General features: G+C 37.3%; 1 long non-coding RNA gene across 1 annotated transcript in view; it reads right to left on the reverse strand.

Annotated features, from left to right (window-relative positions):
- LOC107742003 (uncharacterized) overlaps window positions 1–16,032 on the reverse strand; it is a 21,702-nt gene that overhangs the window by 1,067 nt on the left and 4,603 nt on the right. The window contains exons 2-3 of the long non-coding RNA XR_001640264.1: window positions 2,342–2,351; window positions 1,121–1,122 (exon numbers count right to left, since the gene is read on the reverse strand). This is a non-coding gene — a long non-coding RNA (uncharacterized LOC107742003). The remainder of the gene's footprint in view (window positions 1–1,120; window positions 1,123–2,341; window positions 2,352–16,032) is intronic.

A 16,032-nucleotide genomic window follows, 5' to 3' on the forward strand; every position in this document is an offset into this window, starting at 1 on the left:
GGGCCCGCCCACTCTAAAGCGGTACTGAACTGCAGTGGAACGCAAACCGAGCCGAACCGTTCCGTGCCGTGCTGAGCCGTGCCGAACCGAGTCGTACCACGCAGTGGAAAAGCGCCATAAAAGTACTTAATTACTACTAGGGTTGCAAAAAGGTGGAAAATTTCCAGTAAATTTAGTAAATATTCCAGAAATTTTGGAAAGTTTCCGGAAATTTACCGATGATTAGGTGAAGCCGTGGGTTTCAGTTACAAAGAAATTATAATTTTCCAAGCTATATTATTTAGAAATCACAGAACAGTGTCTGCTTTAGAATGAGCAGAAATGCAGAGGAATAGGTTTAAAAATAAATTTTAACCAATGATTGTTCAGTTCTTCTTTTTTTAGGATGTTCATGTAATGACGTTTTCCCTCCCAGTTAAGAAAACAGCATTTCCTCACTATAGCGAGGAATTACAAGGCCTCTTCACGTCTTTATAACTACCTTTATTTGATGGCAAGCCAAAGCAGCAGCTGACGGGCATTATATGTGTATGCAAATGTGTTATAAGGTGACGCAGCTACATCACGGAAGTAATAGCTGGACTACAAACGAGATGTTTCAGGTGGTTGTCTTCTGTTGGAGAGAGTGACGGGTCATTCATGAACAGTTCGTTCATTGAGTCTGTCATGTGACGAATGAATGCAAATAAATAACTTCTCTTTGGTTGCAGTACAATGATTTTCTAATTCAGAATATGATCGAGATCGTGTAGGACATGCTCACCTGCTTAACTTGGAAGCAGGACCTTCTAAAGGACTGAGGATTATACACTACTAGGGTTTTGTGTCATTCCAATCACAACCTCATGCCGACATTCTAATAAGAATCAAATGAATTCAGAATGAAAACCTACCTGTTTGTTCCTCGATTTCTTCTCGTTTCAGACTGACAGTTTCTTCGATCATTATGTCTTCACTCTCCTCTTTAATAAACTCCATCTTTCTGTGCGTTTGAACACTGTCATGATTAAGGTGAGAATAATTAACCGAAAGTAAGGTAAACCCAAACTAGATCTCTGGGGTGTCTCAATCAGCTCCCTAGTTCAGTAGTCAGCACACTAGTAAGGGAGCCAAAACAAACCACTCAAAACAAGCATTACAAACGAAAAAAAAAACACAAAGTTTACATTAAATTAATTATGTTTTATATTTGTTATTGCATGACAATTCACATTCCGCGTTTTTATCAAAACATTTGCAGGGTTTTGTTCTCGTAGCATTTACACTGCGATTCGAAATGGAGTCATTTAGCTGCAAAAACGATTCGGTTTAGTTTTTAAGAGCTCCGTTTCTCCATCACTACTTGCTACGTAGCGAATTCGTGTTTACAATGAAGTGGTTCACTACATAGGGAGTGAAATGAGACGCAACTTTTCCGTTACTCAAGTGCGGATGCGCTTAACTAACACAAAATTACGCTCTTTAAATGTTAGGTAAAGTATTACGTTGTTAAATCCAATAACAGTTTACTCATTTCAAAGTGTTCTATAAAACTGTCTGAACGCGTTGTACTGATTTAAACACTTCAGATGATTAAAAACACAAACCTTCCCTCAGCACGATTACAGAAATTCACATGCAAAAAAATAAATTAATATGATAAGATAGAGGATTGACTCAAGGAATGAATCACAGATTCCCAAAGCTATAAATTAATATTTTATTTATTTAAAACTGAATCCCTACATAAATGTATAATATTTTAACCAAAGCATGCACATAACTTCTTAATGTTGCATAAGTGGGCATAAATGTTGTGATATTAGCTAAGTTAATGTTTTGAGAACAAAATACCTGGAATATCCAATGACACGTGTGGGAAATAAGTATTTCAATCCATACAGCATCACACCTACATATCATGCAGTTACCAACAATATGGCATTATGGTATTTATTATTAATGTCACTATTCTTATAGGCTATTTATATTAAACATGGGGTAATATAAATGAAATTAGACTTTTATATAGATTATTTCAGTTTCACGTGTTAAAGATATGTTTCATTACAAACACTATAGTTTATTATTATTGTTGTTGTAACTTTTGCCTGGTTCATGATCTTACTAATTCTACAGTTAACCCTGGATTCAAGAATTACAGTAATACAATAGATATAATTTGTATAATATTAATTCATGACTATACATCGTCCATCATAACGGTGACACATTTATACATAGAAAACCGAAAACTGTACATTTGTAAACTGCACAATTGTAAATACCATATTTGTACATTCATTTACTTCTGTATATAGTGCATGATTTAATTTACTGTTTTTCCTATGTATGTCTGCACTACGTCTGTACTTTCTTCTGCACTGGAAGCTCCTGTCGCCAAGACAAGTTCCTTGTGTGTGTAAATATACTTGGTAATAAAGCTCTTTCTGACTTCTGACCAGAGCCCAGTGTTGCCAATTTAGCAATTTTGTTGCTAAATTTAACAACTTTTTCTTCCAAAAGCACCTAGCAACAAATTTAGCCATTTAAAACATTTGGCAACCTTTGATAAGTGACTCAGACAATAAAAGGACACACATTTTCCATCCAAATTTCACAAACAGAGGAAACCAAAGATGCCTAGCAGTACACACATCACGTGAATTGAGTTAGCTGCTATTTGCAATTGTTCAATTTAATAATAATTGAATAATTGTTCATTTATGATACTCTTTGTTAGTAGCTTGTACCTGCGATTGTTGTTCAGTTAGTACACTGTAAGAAAAATGGAAAAAGATACTAGTAATTTTCCAGGACATTATCCAGTATCCGTTGTAACCCTGTAACCCGAAAACACAATGCGGAATTTAAAATGCAGGTAAAAAAAACAATACGGAAAATTATTTCATATTAACATAGTAGATCGTGGCCTATATTTACAGACTTTTCTTAGTGTAGCATACTAACTAACTCCTAATACTCTGCTTAATGCATAATCATTGAGAGTGTGTAGTATTACTAGTTTACTAGTTATTTTAAAAACTTAAATTGTAATCATTCAAAAATGTGTAAGTGTTCAATAATTCAATGTATTTAAAAATAGTTATTTATATTTAATTATATTGTGCATATTATTTTACAAACAAATCTAAATGAACATATACAAAATATAGTTTTTTTGCTGAGATTTGATGTCGTGACACACTTTTGCATCGTGATTACGCAATGACGTCATCGCACAATGACATGACAACGTCATTTAGCAACAAATCGACCTTCCTTTAGTAACTTTATCTGAAAATTAGTTGGCAACACTGCCAGAGCCGGCCCGACCTAATAAGCTAAATAAACGGTTGCATAGGGCCCCGTGTCAGGGTTCAGACAGTAATGCTCGGTATTCGGTCATAATAACTTTGATAAAGTTTCAGTCGCGCGTGTCAATGTTTGAAAATGAAGAGGCAGCACTATAAACTGGGGCTAAAAAGTGGAAACTGAATTGTGGGTCCGTCGCGACACGTTGGGTCCATTGCTCGCGGCAGAACTCGCGGCCAATCAGATCGCTTTATGCAAATATACTAGTGCAGACGCTAGCCAATCACGTTCGTGCAACACCAGAGAATAGCGGTATGTCAAAATGGAGGAAAAGCTTATTATCGCGGCCGATAGTCACCCGGTGCTTTCTGATCAGTCTTTATATACATACCGGGACTCGTACCGGAGGGACCAAGCCTTTGGTCGGCGGTTGGTGAATCTGCTGTGTATTGTGGTAGTATTGTATCCATTTACTCGGTTTATCAATGATTGACAGCTAGCGTAGTAAAGCATATAAATCGCAAAGAATAGCTTGTTTTTACTACATACGTCAATTGCATGATAGCATATCATGTAGGGTTCAAATTGTCACTATCCAGCAGTCAAATGCAGAATAATGAAATATTAAAGTGATTAGATTTTCCATTTCAGGGAATGGTTTATATGAAATATGCAGGACCAGGTGGAAGTCGTTGGGAGATGGAGCAGGAGCAAACCATGGAGGTTGCGGACAGGGGTAGGAAGAGAAAGAGACAGCATATGTCAGTTTTTGAGAAAGGACTGTTGGCAGCAATTGAGCCACTGACACAGCTCACCACACTAGCTATGTTTCCATCACCCTGTTTTAATGCGCGTTTTGAAGTATCGCATGAGAAACGAGTGATGGAAACGCCAAATTTTAAAAGGAAATCCCTTAATTCGCAAAAAAGTTTTTACGCTCGCTTGAGGTGGTTTTTGACTTGTGCAAAAAAGGGTTAATGCGAATAATGGAAGATGGAAACGCATTTTGCGAATAAATCCCGCATGAGCGTGCAAAAAAGTCACGAAAGGAAATCCCTTAATTCGCAAAAAAGTTTTTACGCTCGCTTGAGGTGGTTTTTGACTTGTGCAAAAAAGGGTTAATGCGAATAATGGAAGATGGAAACGCATTTTGCGAATAAATCCCGAATGAGCGTTCAGAAAAGTCATGTGACTTTGCGCTAAGGGACGGCATAACCTGACTAACCAGCGATTTAGACCGATTTAGTTGCACAGCCTCTGAAATGGAAATGGAAGGTCTGCGTTCCCAAACAGCTGACATTCACCTCCGAAAGCAAGACCGCATTTAGTGCGTTTCGTCTGCTCACTCAAAGCGCAAGTAATTTATTATATTTGAGAATTATTATATTCAGTGGCTTCTCTTACTTTTCTCAGTGATATTTAGTGGCAGTTTATCAGGAAGTGACGATTTTGTTCTCTCTTGACTCGTTGGATGGGAACGGTGCTTGTTCGCAAATGTTTTATGTGATATTCCAATGTTGCGCACAAGTTAAATTCGCAACTTTGAATGGAAACCCGGCTACGGTCACCTCAGATCTTCTTTCGAAGCCTCTTGCCCTCAATTCGCCGTCTTCCTGTGTCAAGGAGAGCAAGGTTGCGTTTTGAAATTCGTCAGCTGCTTTTTTATTTTTCTCTTTTTGCTCTACATTTAACTTTTTACACTCACGTCAGTACATTGTCAGTTTTCTCATTTTTTCTTCACATACTTATCTACATTTACACTCACGTCACTACATTTTCGTAATTTTTCTCTTTTTTACACCCACCATTGCACACATCAGTACATAAATATAAATACTACAATATTAATCTTACGGTTGTACTGCGTTTTCACTTGTTCATATAGAGCAGGGGTGCCCAAACTCGGTCCTGGAGGGTCAGTGTTTTGCAGAGTTTAGCTCCAACTAAACTTGCCTCAACACACCTGCCGGGAAGTTTCTAGAATGCCTAGTAAGAGCTTGATTAGCTGCTTCGGGTGTGTTTAATTGAAATTGGAGCTAAACTCCAGGACCGAGTTTGGGCACCCCTGATATAGAATAACAGCATTTATATAACAGCTCTTTATGGTTGTGGTTTCATACAAGGTATGTATTGCTGCGTTCAAGTCCTCCTGGGACGTTCGTACGTACGAGTTGACAAGTCGTAATTACGACGTCAGGTGCGGTCAAGTCAGTCTAGTCGGCACAAGATGGCGGTGTACCTAATTTTAATAAATTACAAGAAAATACAACAGGGTCTGTTAACTCTGCTTATAGAAAATGAAGAGCAAAGAATTCGCATCAGGTGTGTTTTGCGTTTTTAATATATTTTTTTAGACTAGGATCCCAGTATAACTGATTTTCAGCATCATGTTTCTCACTGACACGCCCCCAACTCGGAAACTCGGGGTTTAAAGAAAATTTCTAGTTTCCCCACTCGTAATAACGACTTTGTGGTGGCGTTCATACGATCTATCCGACATGACTTGAACGCACCTTATGGAAGCTTGTTTCCTTCATGGAGAGTAAAAAATAAAAAAAGGCAATTGCAACTTTATATCTCAAAAATTGGCTTTTTTTCTCAGAATTGCGTGATGTAAACTCACAATTGCAAAAGTGGAAAAAAATGTGTCAGAATTGTGAGATCAAAAATTGCAATTACCATTTATTAATATATATTTTTTTTAATTTAGTGGCAGAAACTAGCTTCCATAGGTATGTCTACACATAATACAATCACTTAAATATTTACCTATAGATGCCAGTTTTACAAATTATGAATTAATTAGTAGAAAACAGAGCTGAATGGGCAAAGGCTGTGTACTTTATGGCACATGGAAGTGAAATATAAAACAATCAGTAATTAAGGGAAACGCGTCTTGGGAAGCCAGTGGTTGGGCGTTGGCTGAAGATGCTGAGTTGTGGGCCGGTTGAAGTTTTGAGGCGGTCACAGACTCGAGGTGAACTCAGAGACACGGCGTTAACTTAATATTTGGTCACTTAGTTACAACCAATAGCTGCAGTTCTGCCTCCAACTCAAGTCTCTGTAAAATTATACAAAGCACAGTGGATGAAAAACATGCTAAATTCTTAGTGCAAAGAGTTGCTCCTAGTGACAAAATTCTAAGAAAATTCTTAGAAATGTGGGCGTTTCCTCTTAAAATTAAAGAAAAGATCCTAGTAAAGAAGAAAGTAATTCAGAAAGCATTTTAAATCTTAAAAGAGCTCTTCAGGACCATAATTGTTAGGAGTACTGACGAGGGCTTTTAAGAGGCTTAAGAGTTTCTCTAGCAGTGGAGAAAATCAACGAAACTTGAAGAGCGAGAAGAAATGCGTTGCAGACAACGCATGACAGTGAGTTAGTAAGACACTACACATTATATCGTGCAGTGATCAGATCATGTTTGTGACCGATATTATTAGAGACACGCTAACATCTCGGACACAGTTTAAAAATGCCATAGTGCCAGAAATGAAAGTAATCACTACATTAACTACGGCCACGTTCACACTCAGTTTTAGGGATTGACAACTGCATTTCCTTACAGGTGTGAGTCTCAAAATGTCCCGTTCAAACAGCAGCTTACAGTAGTCACCCCCATAAATAACTATATTGTGTGAACGTAACCATGTTAAGGACTCAAATACAGGACTGACAACCGTATTCTGCTGCTGTGTGTATACGTGGCTGTACATTATCATATTTGGCAACTGGAAAAATGCAACTGTGCAGCAGTGATGATTTGGGTCTGTCATAACCTTCTACAAGCATACATAACCTTCTATATATATACACACACACACACATAATGTCTGTGTGAGAGAGAGAGAGAGAGAGTACAGTAAAACAGGAAAAATTACACCTGTAATTTCAAAGTGAGGGTTTATAATAAACCCTAAAGCACTCTTTTTTTTTTTTTCTCCTTCTTGGACAACCAACCAATCACAGTCTTCAAAAGACTGTCATACGTAACAATGGGGTCAGAAAGTTCTCTTTTCGTTGCTTACAGTTGCTCCCCGATTAGTCCTGAATTGCTCTTAAGCTAAGACTCCTACGTAAAAACAAATTAGGAGCTTTCTGAGAGGATTCTTAGAATCTTTATACGGGCCCTGAGTGTTTGTATAATCCACACTACAGAGGAAACGCTGAAGCAGTGCTGCACTTAATGAGGTAATGAAGTGATTAATGGAGGATGAAGTGAGATAATGCAGAGGATGGTTAACCATGTGGAGAACCTTTTACCATTTATTTACAAAGAAGACTATCTAAAACACAGGATATCAGAACTGCTTTGCCACTAACACTAACATAATACTGGAGAAAAAGTGTCCAACGAAACTGATGGCTTATATACACTTGCAGGGAGTAATCAAAGGAACGGAGAACAGGTGTGAACTCATCAGGAGCTGTGGAAACAAACGAGGGGCGGGAAAATGGGAACACAGGAAACTAGTGCTGTGTCCCAATTCGCATACTATCCGTCCTAAATAGTATTCGAAATTAGAATTAGTATGTCCCAAATCGTAGTATGTTGAAATGAGTATGCCAGAGATTCCCGGATGGTTTACTGCTTCCGGTAGAAATTCGAAGTGCGGATCCGTGCACACTCTAACGGCTAATACTGCCCACAACACATTGCGCGGTGGACGAGGATTCGATTAGAACTACAAACGCATGAAAAGTGTTTAAAAACTACAATCATGGCAGATATGTGAGACCGACGAAGGACAGGTAGAGAAAGGGGTTTGAGTGATAAATAATCAATTACTAACCTGATGAAAAAATATTTATCGAATGTTATCCGCGTTAGATTTCATCTGCAGCAACACTGTGAACTTTTATAAAGATACGTTTGGCCATTAACTTTAAATGCATGTAAACACATGAGCAGAGTTCTCGGCATGATAGACCCGCGACTGGCAGATCAACGTGCCTCGTCACTTCTCTCCAATACGGTAGCAAATTAAATTAAACGAAATATGGATAATGTTAACTTTGACAAGATGACTGACAGGGTAGTTTAAATGGTGACAGGATGCACGTAACTAAGCAACAGAGCGGTCCGTTAAAATGAGTATGCCAGAGATTCCCGGATGGTTTACTGCTTCCGGTAGAAATTCGAAGTGCGGATCCGTGCACACTCTAACGGCTAATACTGCCCACAACACATTGCGCGGTGGACGAGGATTCGATTAGAACTACAAACGCATGAAAAGTGTTTAAAAACTACAATCATGGCAGATATGTGAGACCGACGAAGGACAGGTAGAGAAAGGGGTTTGAGTGATAAATAATCAATTACTAACCTGATGAAAAAATATTTATCGAATGTTATCCGCGTTAGATTTCATCTGCAGCAACACTGTGAACTTTTATAAAGATACGTTTGGCCATTAACTTTAAATGCATGTAAACACATGAGCAGAGTTCTCGGCATGATAGACCCGCGACTGGCAGATCAACGTGCCTCGTCACTTCTCTCCAATACGGTAGCAAATTAAATTAAACGAAATATGGATAATGTTAACTTTGACAAGATGACTGACAGTGCAGTTTAAATGGTGACAGGATATACGTAACTTAGCAAAAGAGCGTCCGTTAAAGACAGTTATAACGAAGTAGTATGTCCTAAAGTGTGCCTACTATTCTGCTACATACTCATAAGTATGTAGTTTTGCTTCACAAATAGAGTACGTACTTTTAGGGCATAGTATAAGAAGGCGAATTGGGACGCAGCATAGGTCAAATGAAACACGGTACTAGAACAAAACAGAACATACATGTGACAGTGTGTGTCGTGGAGCGAGTGCAATTTCCTCCTTTAGCGTTCCTGGCTGGTGGAATGATCTTCCTACCCCCATCCGGAATGCTGAATCCCCGACAGTCTTCAGTGACAGCTGAAAACTCATCTCTTTCATCACCATCTTACTTCATCTCTCTTAACTTAATCCCCCCGTCTAGCTTGTACTAATCTGAACAATGTCTGAAACTTTGTATACTGGTTTGTAGCGCATGCTGGTCAGTGCGCGAGGTGCTTACGATAGCACAGAGACGTGAGGGAAAATAAACACACAGACCTTAAGTCTGATAGAAAGACTAAACAACTGCTTTAATGTTGTTTTTCAGAGGCGATAAATTCACTGTAATAAACTATCGTTATACAAATACATAATCAATGTGCATACCTGCAAACTAGTCGCTTTTCGGGGAAATTCGCCGCTTTGAATCAGAAAATGTCATTTATGTGAATTGTGTAGATCCGAAGAGTTGTTTTTTTTTGGTCGGTCGGAGAGAAATTGCAAGCTCATAGACTGGAGTTCTTTTCCATGGACAACTTTTCGCGGTACATCGACAATTCTGAGGCAAGTTTGCTGCCAACGATGTAATGCTTTTACATTAACTTAACCTTAGGTAACTAGTTGCTAAAGTTTGCCAAATCAAGTTTAGTCTGTTAGTCAGTCAAGTAAGTTTGTTGTGATACATTTTTTCTTACGTTACCTCGTCAAACTTTTACCAACCCGTTGTTAAGGGATGGGCAACTGGCAGCCCGCGGGCCTCATACAGACCACAGAGTCTTTAAACATGGCCTGCTGGACCATATTATACTAGGATTATTAATTTTAAAACATTTGAAAAGTCAGTCACGAAAGATAGCTTTCAGATTATGATGTTAATACTAACTCTAACCAGGAGAGGTCGCTAGTTCCCCGCCGATCCCCGTTTTACAGCATAGTATGCGCACGCTGATGTGAACATTCAAATTAGCAAAAATAAACGAAAAATTAACAATAAAAATTGTGTTTTCCAGTCAAGATGGTAAACGGATTATTTTTTACCCAGTTCAAGGGGACACCCATATGTTTGGCTTGTTTGGAAACGCAATCTGTAGTGAAAGATTTTAATTTAAATTGCCGTTACTCCCCTGCTCACAACGAGAAGTATGAACACCGATGACGACAGAGTTGCACTTGCCTCAGATTTCAAAGGTAAAATCATAGTCAATAGACACGTTTTGCCAAATGCATGGCACTGAATTATGTTCTTGTACATTGTAAACGTTTATTCCTGGTAATATGTGGATTATGCTAATACTATTTGGAATAACTATTTTTTGAATAAGCACTTTTTAACTGTTCCCAAAGGTTGTGTTGAGGATGTTCTGTAGGATAATAATCACAAATAAGACCTCTGTAAATTTGTAATAAACAAATGTACAATGCAATTGAGATGTTTACATTTGATTGGTGGGATAATATTGCTTGTCAGCTGACAACAAAGTTTCCCATCTGAATTGGCAAAATTGCACAATATTCTTAGTTAATAAAATCTTCCCTCGTTAAAAAGTAAATTGAGTAAGACGGTGTAAAAGGAGAGTGTGGATTAGTAATCTGGCCCCTTGGTATAAAGGAGAAAAAATGCTGGCCCTCGTCACTATCAAAGTTGCCCATCCCTGATTTAAACGAAACTGGCTCTGGCGGATTATTTATATTTGCTGGATACAGTTGGAATCAGCCTTAACATTCTTATATGATGATGAAAAAGGAGCCATGAATCCAGCTGATATCTGGACAATTCTTTTTCAGAATGAGAGAGCTCAAAGAGGAGGATACTATTTATGTAGCACAGATCGAGTCAGGGCTGAGGTGCAGATAGCTGAAGGTTGAGGCCTGCTGGCCCAGAATTAAAAAAAAAATGACAAAGCAGGGTATGTAAAATGCAGCCTCAAAATAAATTAATCACAGCAACAAAGGTTCTCATGCCCACTTGGCACACTGCCAAACCGAGGTGCACTGGCAAAAAGTGTGCACTATAATGACGGTCCTTCCAGTTCCACCCCAAAGTGCAGTTGCTCCTATATGGAAGAAAATTAATGACAAATGTCTTTGAAATAAAAAAAAGCATGTTGAATTGCACTAACTGAAAAAATAATGCATTGCATTTACAGTGCTTGCATTCGGTGTAAAAGGAGAGTGTGGATTAGTAATCTGGCCCCTTGGTATAAAGGAGAAAAAATGCTGGCCCTCGTCACTATCAAAGTTGCCCATCCCTGATTTAAACGAAACTGGCTCTGGCGGATTATTTATATTTGCTGGATACAGTTGGAATCAGCCTTAACATTCTTATATGATGATGAAAAAGGAGCCATGAATCTAGCTGATATCTGGACAATTCTTTTTCAGAATGAGAGAGCTCAAAGAGGAGGATACTATTTATGTAGCACAGATCGAGTCAGGGCTGAGGTGCAGATAGCTGAAGGTTGAGGCCTGCTGGCACAGAATTAAAAAAAAAATGACAAAGCAGGGTATGTAAAATGCAGCCTCAAAATAAATTAATCACAGCAACAAAGGTTCTCATGCCCACTTGGCACACTGCCAAACCGAGGTGCACTGGCAAAAAGTGTGCACTATAATGACGGTCCTTCCAGTTCCACCCCAAAGTGCAGTTGCTCCTATATGGAAGAAAATTAATGACAAATGTCTTTGAAATAAAAAAAAGCATGTTGAATTGCACTAACTGAAAAAATAATGCATTGCATTTACAGTGCTTGCATTTTAATGCCTTGTATTTTCAGGGCTTACATTTTTATGGGCTGAAATTTAACATAGTTGTTCATTCACCCATCATTTCCCTGATGAGAACAGCCTTTGCTTTGGTTGGTCCAGTGAACAGTCTTTCTCTGCTATACATTTCAGAGACTAAGTAGTTTTTCACGACGTAAGTAGCACCCTCATCGAATTCAGGGGTCTCACTGTTTTTACTCATTAGTGATGCAGCTTGTTGTGGTGCATTTTGTCTGTGTAAGAATAATCGTGTCCCCCTCAGCTTTAGCAACTGTACGATGGAGGGCGGCTGTACAGTGTTTTATTTGCCATGCGGAGGGTAAAGAAAAAACCCCCAGAAAGGTTAGATTTTTTTATGTGAGATTTACATTATTACAGTGTTACATTAACACTCGTACGCTGTTCCTTTAGGGCTGTTCGGGGTCTCCTGACAGTCAAATGTGAATATGTAACATAATAATAAACTTTTCATATAATAAAAACCTGGTTTGTTCTTTTAGATTTATATTTGTCACAAATCCGGCCCCTGCTGTTCCTCCCGCTCACCATCAGAGGTCTCTATCACTTTTCCACCCTGCAAAAGTCACCACTGATAGGAAACAGGTGAGTCTGTAATCAGTTCCTAGGCTGGGGTTTCTGGGAAATGGAGTCTGGGGTGAAAAGGTGATGGAGACCTCTGATGGTGAGTGGGATTTAAGTGTCCATTTAGATTCTTAACTGTTCAAGATTCTTTTTTTTTCAGTATAATTTAAGTTTATGTTGGTTTTTAACAAGCAACTAAAGTATTATTAAAAACAATAACGCTTGTTTCGCATTCTATACAGTAGGTCTATACTATATAGACCTTATAACAATTATCTTGACATAAACGATGGTATCGGATATCTGCACTAAGTGCCAACAGCAATGTTACTTACACTAACTTCAAATAGCAATACATTCTATTTACACTAAGTGAAAGTGGCGATAGATTCGATTTACACTTCTTTCACCTCAGTGTTTTGTAGCACATTTTAAAACAGTGTGCAATAATAACAACATAGTGAGTGTAAATTATTATATTTATTCAAGTTATTAAATGGATGCCACTTTATTGGGACAATAAGCTAGCGTAGCTACCACTGATCCTACACAATAAATACTTTATTGTTAAATACCCATTAGGCACTTCATTTCTACTTTTCAATATTTTCCTCATTTTTATTAAATGCATTTCAGATCTGAGCCTGTCTGATGAAGAGCCTGCGTGCTCGAAACGTAACACACTATGCGAAAACCATTTTTAAAAATTTATTTTTTTATACTTTTGGAGTCTTGGTGTTGCCGACTTTACATTTATAAAATTTTCTACTTGTTTTTTAGTCGAGCACCCATTTGATATCGATGTGCATGCTTTTGCTTGCTCTTTAAAAAATTAAAATAAAAATCATTAATTTGTGTTATTGATTAGTGACGTACATTTTATTTAATTAATGATCCGTGCAGTATTTATGTGGGTGACAGCGCGTGATTAATTTAAGCTAATGAGACTCTTCTGTTCGCACAACTAATGAGCTGTCATTGATTGACACCCTTCAGGAAAATGCCTTCTAAATGTTTATTTTCTGAGGTAATTTGTCCTTTGAGTTTCAGCAAAATGATGTTAAATTAGGGAAAAAATTTGGAAAAAAAGAAAACTGTTGTCATGAGATCACAAAGAAAACCTATCTTTATATAAGATGCAATAAAAACATAATTTCTCTTCATTTTATTATGAGAACTCTCAGGGAAAAACAAACGTAACAACCATTTGAAGTACAGTCAGAAATGTTCATAATTGCTTTATAGCATTCAGTTCCTAGGCTGGGGTTTCTGGGAAATGGAGTCTGGGGTGAAAAGGTGATGGAGACCTCTGATGGTGAGTGGGAAGATCAGCAGGGACCGGTAACAATAATTGAATTTATATTTCAGTCAGTATATGTTGTCATATAAAATGCAAATCTAATAAGTAATAGTTTATCTATGAATCATGTCTTTAAATAAAAATTTATTTGTGGAATAATTTAAGTGTCCATTTAGTTTCTTAACTGTTCAAGTTTTCATTATATTTTATGCTTATGTTGGTTTTTAACAAGCAACTAAAGTATTATTAAAAACAATAACGCTTGTTTCGCATTCTATACAGTAGGCCTATACTATATAGACCTTATAACAATTATCTTGATATAAACGATGGTATCGGATATCTGCACTAAGTGCCAACAGCAATGTTACTTACACTAACTTCAAATAGCAATACATTCTATTTACACTAAGTGAAAGTGGCGATAGATTCGATTTACACTTCTTTCACCTCAGTGTTTTGTAGCACATTTTAAAACAGTGTGCAATAATAACAACATAGTGAGTGTAAATTATTATATTTATTCAAGTTATTAAATGGATGCCACTTTATTGGGACAATAAGCTAGCGTAGCTACCACTGATCCTACACAATAAATACTTTATTGTTAAATACCCATTAGGCACTTCATTTCTACTTTTCAATATTTTCCTCATTTTTATTAAATGCATTTCAGATCTGAGCCTGTCTGATGAAGAGCCTGCGTGCTCGAAACGTAACACACTATGCGAAAACCATTTTTAAAAATTTATTTTTTTATACTTTTGGAGTCTTGGTGTTGCCGACTTTACATTTATAAAATTTTCTACTTGTTTTTTAGTCGAGCACCCATTTGATATCGATGTGCATGCTTTTGCTTGCTCTTTAAAAAATTAAAATAAAAATCATTAATTTGTGTTATTGATTAGTGACGTACATTTTATTTAATTAATGATCCGTGCAGTATTTATGTGGGTGACAGCGCGTGATTAATTTAAGCTAATGAGACTCTTCTGTTCGCACGACTAATGAGCTGTCATTGATTGACACCCTTCAGGAAAATGCCTTCTAAATGTTTATTTTCTGAGGTAATTTGTCCTTTGAGTTTCAGCAAAATGATGTTAAATTAGGGAAAAAATTTGGAAAAAAAGAAAACTGTTGTCATGAGATCACAAAGAAAACCTATCTTTATATAAGATGCAATAAAAACATAATTTCTCTTCATTTTATTATGAGAACTCTCAGGGAAAAACAAACGTAACAACCATTTGAAGTACAGTCAGAAATGTTCATAATTGCTTTATAGCATTCATAAAACATTTATGTCCATTACAGAGATTTTATCAGCTAAGCTCTATCAGAGAAAACCTCCCTCATACCCAAAGAAATCAACCTGGAACAATATTCCCTCCAAACAGCAAAACAAGATAATCAGCACAAAATCCATGCACATGTTAGAAGTCAATAAGGTAAAAATTAGTCAAATGATTATCTAAAATACTCCACAAACAATATATCATGAGTAATCAAGAATATGAATAAATGAACCAATCAAAAGATGAATAAAAGAATACCATAGTTTAAATACACACATTTATATGAATAAAGAAAAGAAATTTAAAGAAAGCCTATGTGTGCTCTTTGAAAGCAAAGCCAAATTAAGTTGTTCTGTGAAGTTCTGCTTTCCTGGCATGAGCCAGACTGACAATCACCTCTCAGATAAGATGCATACGTGCACAGATTTAGGCTTTACAAAGTAATATCCCTTACTTCCCAGCAACAGAGTTCAATCAAACATCATTTCTAAAAAAGTGTGTTTACAATGCATTATATTTTGACTAGAGCTGTTCTTCTCTCTTTCTATGTCCAGCATGCATTGGCTGTAAACACTATGGTTAGGCCTGGCAAAATGTATAATAGCAAGTAATTTCTCAAATTGCAACACTGTTGGGGATTTTGTCTGGGGACAAATAGCAATAATCCAACGTTAATTTCTCATTCCGGCTCTTGATGATGTTGGTCACCTCATCTAGTTTGTGGCGGAAAGTATTTATGGCTTCCTTTGCTGGTTGCTCTGTGAAGTACATGTATGGATACGTGCCTAAGAACAGCTGGGGGAAAAAGGAAGGTCTTCAGAAAACAGAACAATATCTTTCTTTCTTTTTACAAGGTAAACAGACTCTTCTCAAGCTCCGCCTCCTTGGTTACTGTCAGTCACTCAGACAAGTTTATAAAACACCCTAGGAAAGAAAGTGCTCATAACCAGTGTTGCCAAGTCTGTGGTTTTCCCGCGGAATC

The sequence above is a fragment of the Sinocyclocheilus rhinocerous genome, unplaced genomic scaffold (assembly GCF_001515625.1).
Source record: "Sinocyclocheilus rhinocerous isolate Xijiao unplaced genomic scaffold, SAMN03320098_v1.1 scaffold6217, whole genome shotgun sequence".
NCBI classification, from domain to species: Eukaryota; Metazoa; Chordata; class Actinopteri; order Cypriniformes; family Cyprinidae; genus Sinocyclocheilus; species Sinocyclocheilus rhinocerous.